Here is a 7,064-nt window from a genome sequence, read left to right as displayed (position 1 = left end):
GTGTCAATTTATTCATTCGCGGTTTCTTGTTGTTCCAAAAAAAACGGAGAACATCTGATTGTAATCGCTGTAAATCTCCCCTCGGAAGCGCAATCGGTAAAGTCCAAAAATAATAAAGTAACTTAGGTAAAAGAGTCATCCTAATAGAATTGATTCTACCAAACCAGGACAAGGGATAATCTGCCCATCGGAAAAGTGGGGGATAATTGGCCCGATAGAGAGTATCAATCGAGGGTGTCAGTTGGACGCCTAAGTATGGCAGGGAATTTTGCATCCATTGAAATTTATAGAGATGTCGTAAGGTCAAGACGGTCGAGGTGGGTAAAGAAATATTAAGGGCCGTCGTCTTTTGGGTATTTAAAGAGAGCCCTGAGATCCGGGAAAATTGATGGAACAGGGTCAAAAGATTAGGTAAGGTCAATTGAGGATTTGTGACATACATGAGGATGTCATCGGCAAACAGGGAACATTTATGCTCCCGTTGCCCACAACAAATGCCATGTATATCAGGATGAGATCGAATTGATACAGCTAGAGGTTCAATTGCTAGGGCAAATAACAAAGGGGAGAGCGGGCAACCCTGTCTCGTCCCGCGTCGGATAGGAAATAATGCCGATTTATAACCCCGAATGGAAACCTGGGCCGATGGGTTACTATAAAGTTGTTTGGTTTCAATGGTGTTTATTAAAGAATTTTCAAGTGTACAAGATCATACTTTACATTCACAAAATGTATTTAGCAAATGACAGTAATCCCGCAGGAGCAGCATACTGCGGCCCGAGTGGCTGAAACAAACATTAAGCAATGAGATAAAGGCAGAGCCAAATCCAAACGCCTCCAAGGTAGCAAATAAGTAGTCCCAATGTAAGCTATCAAAGGCAGGTTATAAAACCGGATTGATCTTTGTGAATATATTGCGCTAAAAAAGTACCAAGCCGTAAAGCTAAAAGTTTTGTCAGGGTTTTGGGATCGCAATTAATCAAAGATATAGGACGATAATTAAGGATGTCTGTGAAATCTTTATGTGGTTTGGGAATAACACTAATGTATGCCCTATTTTCATCTAAAGGAACTTTTCCGCCATCCCGCAAGAAATTGAAGTAGAGAGCCATGTGAGGAGATAACTGCTCAGAAAATTTCTTATAATAAATATTAGAGAGGCCATCAGGACCCGGAGATTTATGCAATGATAATATTTTAATAGTATTATGTATTTCCTCATAGGTAATGGATTGGTCCATAAGTTCTCTATGGGATTCAGTGAGAGATGGCAGTGATAAGGTGTGCAAAAAACTATCAATGGAAACAGGAGTGTGGCCCTGGGATGGGTTGTATAGTTTAGTGTAAAAATCTTGAAATTCCTGAAGAACCTTATGGGGATGTTGGGAGAGATTACCATTTGAGAGTCTAATTTTTGGAAGAGCTACATGTGAATGTTTAGGGGAAAGTTTACGCGCCAACAATGAACCCTGTCGTTCCCGCCAATTGAAAAACGTATGATTAGTCCGGCGTAAATATTTTTCTGAGCAATAGAGGAATAAGTTGGGCTGATAAAGTGAAAAATTGAATATTGATATTCAATGTGAATAAGTCCAAACAATAAAGGTCCACCAAAGTCCTTAAAATTGTAGGGATAAATAACGTGTTAGAAAAATATATATAGATGCAATAAAGCCAAACGTGACCAACACCGAGAAGGTATATAGGATGTATGCTTACCAGAAGGCAAGCAAATTAGAGCTTGCGGCTCAACCCCAGCCAGGGCCTTTAACCGGAGCTGTAGTCCAAATCAGAGGTTAGAATCCTTCCAAATGGTGAAGTGGCATAGAAATTCCAAGAAAAAAAACTCACATAGTGATGTACCGAATAAGTTATAATGGAATCATATGATAGCACACTGGAAGAAAGAACCACCACCGACAGGGAACACCGTTATAATTATGCGCTTACCAGACTGATAAAAAGAATTGGCTTGCTGCTGCACCCCAGCCAGGGCCTTTGTGGAACTATCTCCAGTCTTAATGGTAGAGGGCTCCCCCAGTTTCCACGGCACAATGAACCACCGGAAAAAATAAATAAAGCCCGACAATAGTGAAGTACCGTATGATGTGGGTTTAATGTATAAAAAAGGTGTGTAAATATTTTTCTGCCTTTGTGGTGAGACAAACGTTAAGTTCCGTACGTGCCTGTTCAAGTTTAATTAACAGATCAGGGTGTGGGGAACGTTTGTGTTAAGTTGCTAGCTCTTCGTATTCCTTAGTCTTGATACGGAGTACTTCATCACAAGCTTTTTTGAGTTTAGATGCTAACTGGATCAAAAAGCCCCGTATAGAGGCCTTATGGGCCGCCCAATTAATGGCGAGAGTGGTATTCATTGAACTCTGCGAGGGGCGTGTGTATTATTCATTGAGCTCTGCGAGGGGCGTGTGTATTATTCATTGAACTCTGCGAGGGGCGTGTGTATTATTCATTGAACTCTGCGAGGGGCGGGTGTATTATTCATTGAACTCTGCGAGGGGCGGGTGTATTATTCATTGAACTCTGCGAGGGGCGGGTGTATTATTCATTGAACTCTGCGAGGGGCGGGTGTATTATTCATTGAACTCTGCGAGGGGCGGGTGTATTATTCATTGAACTCTGCGAGGGGCGGGTGTATTATTCATTGAACTCTGCGAGGGGCGGGTGTATTATTCATTGAACTCTGCGAGGGGCGGGTGTATTATTCATTGAACTCTGCGAGGGGCGGGTGTATTATTCATTGAACTCTGCGAGGGGCGGGTGTATTATTCATTGAACTCTGCGAGGGGCGGGTGTATTATTCATTGAACTCTGCGAGGGGCGGGTGTATTATTCATTGAACTCTGCGAGGGGCGGGTGTATTATTCATTGAACTCTGCGAGGGGCGGGTGTATTATTCATTGAACTCTGCGAGGGGCGGGTGTATTATTCATTGAACTCTGCGAGGGGCGGGTGTATTATTCATTGAACTCTGCGAGGGGCGGGTGTATTATTCATTGAACTCTGCGAGGGGCGGGTGTATTATTCATTGAACTCTGCGAGGGGCGGGTGTATTATTCATTGAACTCTGCGAGGGGCGGGTGTATTATTCATTGAACTCTGCGAGGGGCGGGTGTATTATTCATTGAACTCTGCGAGGGGCGGGTGTATTATTCATTGAACTCTGCGAGGGGCGGGTGTATTATTCATTGAACTCTGCGAGGGGCGGGTGTATTATTCATTGAACTCTGCGAGGGGCGGGTGTATTATTCATTGAACTCTGCGAGGGGCGGGTGTATTATTCATTGAACTCTGCGAGGGGCGGGTGTATTATTCATTGAACTCTGCGAGGGGCGGGTGTATTATTCATTGAACTCTGCGAGGGGCGGGTGTATTATTCATTGAACTCTGCGAGGGGCGGGTGTATTATTCATTGAACTCTGCGAGGGGCGGGTGTATTATTCATTGAACTCTGCGAGGGGCGGGTGTATTATTCATTGAACTCTGCGAGGGGCGGGTGTATTATTCATTGAACTCTGCGAGGGGCGGGTGTATTATTCATTGAACTCTGCGAGGGGCGGGTGTATTATTCATTGAACTCTGCGAGGGGCGGGTGTATTATTCATTGAACTCTGCGAGGGGCGGGTGTATTATTCATTGAACTCTGCGAGGGGCGGGTGTATTATTCATTGAACTCTGCGAGGGGCGGGTGTATTATTCATTGAACTCTGCGAGGGGCGGGTGTATTATTCATTGAACTCTGCGAGGGGCGGGTGTATTATTCATTGAACTCTGCGAGGGGCGGGTGTATTATTCATTGAACTCTGCGAGGGGCGGGTGTATTATTCATTGAACTCTGCGAGGGGCGGGTGTATTATTCATTGAACTCTGCGAGGGGCGGGTGTATTATTCATTGAACTCTGCGAGGGGCGGGTGTATTATTCATTGAACTCTGCGAGGGGCGGGTGTATTATTCATTGAACTCTGCGAGGGGCGGGTGTATTATTCATTGAACTCTGCGAGGGGCGGGTGTATTATTCATTGAACTCTGCGAGGGGCGGGTGTATTATTCATTGAACTCTGCGAGGGGCGGGTGTATTATTCATTGAACTCTGCGAGGGGCGGGTGTATTATTCATTGAACTCTGCGAGGGGCGGGTGTATTATTCATTGAACTCTGCGAGGGGCGGGTGTATTATTCATTGAACTCTGCGAGGGGCGGGTGTATTATTCATTGAACTCTGCGAGGGGCGGGTGTATTATTCATTGAACTCTGCGAGGGGCGGGTGTATTATTCATTGAACTCTGCGAGGGGCGGGTGTATTATTCATTGAACTCTGCGAGGGGCGGGTGTATTATTCATTGAACTCTGCGAGGGGCGGGTGTATTATTCATTGAACTCTGCGAGGGGCGGGTGTATTATTCATTGAACTCTGCGAGGGGCGGGTGTATTATTCATTGAACTCTGCGAGGGGCGGGTGTATTATTCATTGAACTCTGCGAGGGGCGGGTGTATTATTCATTGAACTCTGCGAGGGGCGGGTGTATTATTCATTGAACTCTGCGAGGGGCGGGTGTATTATTCATTGAACTCTGCGAGGGGCGGGTGTATTATTCATTGAACTCTGCGAGGGGCGGGTGTATTATTCATTGAACTCTGCGAGGGGCGGGTGTATTATTCATTGAACTCTGCGAGGGGCGGGTGTATTATTCATTGAACTCTGCGAGGGGCGGGTGTATTATTCATTGAACTCTGCGAGGGGCGGGTGTATTATTCATTGAACTCTGCGAGGGGCGGGTGTATTATTCATTGAACTCTGCGAGGGGCGGGTGTATTATTCATTGAACTCTGCGAGGGGCGGGTGTATTATTCATTGAACTCTGCGAGGGGCGGGTGTATTATTCATTGAACTCTGCGAGGGGCGGGTGTATTATTCATTGAACTCTGCGAGGGGCGGGTGTATTATTCATTGAACTCTGCGAGGGGCGGGTGTATTATTCATTGAACTCTGCGAGGGGCGGGTGTATTATTCATTGAACTCTGCGAGGGGCGGGTGTATTATTCATTGAACTCTGCGAGGGGCGGGTGTATTATTCATTGAACTCTGCGAGGGGCGGGTGTATTATTCATTGAACTCTGCGAGGGGCGGGTGTATTATTCATTGAACTCTGCGAGGGGCGGGTGTATTATTCATTGAACTCTGCGAGGGGCGGGTGTATTATTCATTGAACTCTGCGAGGGGCGGGTGTATTATTCATTGAACTCTGCGAGGGGCGGGTGTATTATTCATTGAACTCTGCGAGGGGCGGGTGTATTATTCATTGAACTCTGCGAGGGGCGGGTGTATTATTCATTGAACTCTGCGAGGGGCGGGTGTATTATTCATTGAACTCTGCGAGGGGCGGGTGTATTATTCATTGAACTCTGCGAGGGGCGGGTGTATTATTCATTGAACTCTGCGAGGGGCGGGTGTATTATTCATTGAACTCTGCGAGGGGCGGGTGTATTATTCATTGAACTCTGCGAGGGGCGGGTGTATTATTCATTGAACTCTGCGAGGGGCGGGTGTATTATTCATTGAACTCTGCGAGGGGCGGGTGTATTATTCATTGAACTCTGCGAGGGGCGGGTGTATTATTCATTGAACTCTGCGAGGGGCGGGTGTATTATTCATTGAACTCTGCGAGGGGCGGGTGTATTATTCATTGAACTCTGCGAGGGGCGGGTGTATTATTCATTGAACTCTGCGAGGGGCGGGTGTATTATTCATTGAACTCTGCGAGGGGCGGGTGTATTATTCATTGAACTCTGCGAGGGGCGGGTGTATTATTCATTGAACTCTGCGAGGGGCGGGTGTATTATTCATTGAACTCTGCGAGGGGCGGGTGTATTATTCATTGAACTCTGCGAGGGGCGGGTGTATTATTCATTGAACTCTGCGAGGGGCGGGTGTATTATTCATTGAACTCTGCGAGGGGCGGGTGTATTATTCATTGAACTCTGCGAGGGGCGGGTGTATTATTCATTGAACTCTGCGAGGGGCGGGTGTATTATTCATTGAACTCTGCGAGGGGCGGGTGTATTATTCATTGAACTCTGCGAGGGGCGGGTGTATTATTCATTGAACTCTGCGAGGGGCGGGTGTATTATTCATTGAACTCTGCGAGGGGCGGGTGTATTATTCATTGAACTCTGCGAGGGGCGGGTGTATTATTCATTGAACTCTGCGAGGGGCGGGTGTATTATTCATTGAACTCTGCGAGGGGCGGGTGTATTATTCATTGAACTCTGCGAGGGGCGGGTGTATTATTCATTGAACTCTGCGAGGGGCGGGTGTATTATTCATTGAACTCTGCGAGGGGCGGGTGTATTATTCATTGAACTCTGCGAGGGGCGGGTGTATTATTCATTGAACTCTGCGAGGGGCGGGTGTATTATTCATTGAACTCTGCGAGGGGCGGGTGTATTATTCATTGAACTCTGCGAGGGGCGGGTGTATTATTCATTGAACTCTGCGAGGGGCGGGTGTATTATTCATTGAACTCTGCGAGGGGCGGGTGTATTATTCATTGAACTCTGCGAGGGGCGGGTGTATTATTCATTGAACTCTGCGAGGGGCGGGTGTATTATTCATTGAACTCTGCGAGGGGCGGGTGTATTATTCATTGAACTCTGCGAGGGGCGGGTGTATTATTCATTGAACTCTGCGAGGGGCGGGTGTATTATTCATTGAACTCTGCGAGGGGCGGGTGTATTATTCATTGAACTCTGCGAGGGGCGGGTGTATTATTCATTGAACTCTGCGAGGGGCGGGTGTATTATTCATTGAACTCTGCGAGGGGCGGGTGTATTATTCATTGAACTCTGCGAGGGGCGGGTGTATTATTCATTGAACTCTGCGAGGGGCGGGTGTATTATTCATTGAACTCTGCGAGGGGCGGGTGTATTATTCATTGAACTCTGCGAGGGGCGGGTGTATTATTCATTGAACTCTGCGAGGGGCGGGTGTATTATTCATTGAACTCTGCGAGGGGCGGGTGTATTATTCATTGAACTCTGCGAGGGGC

This window comes from Rana temporaria, unplaced genomic scaffold, assembly GCF_905171775.1.
Source record: "Rana temporaria unplaced genomic scaffold, aRanTem1.1, whole genome shotgun sequence".
NCBI lineage: Eukaryota > Metazoa > Chordata > Amphibia > Anura > Ranidae > Rana > Rana temporaria.
Note: the sequence above shows the minus strand (reverse complement) of the source record.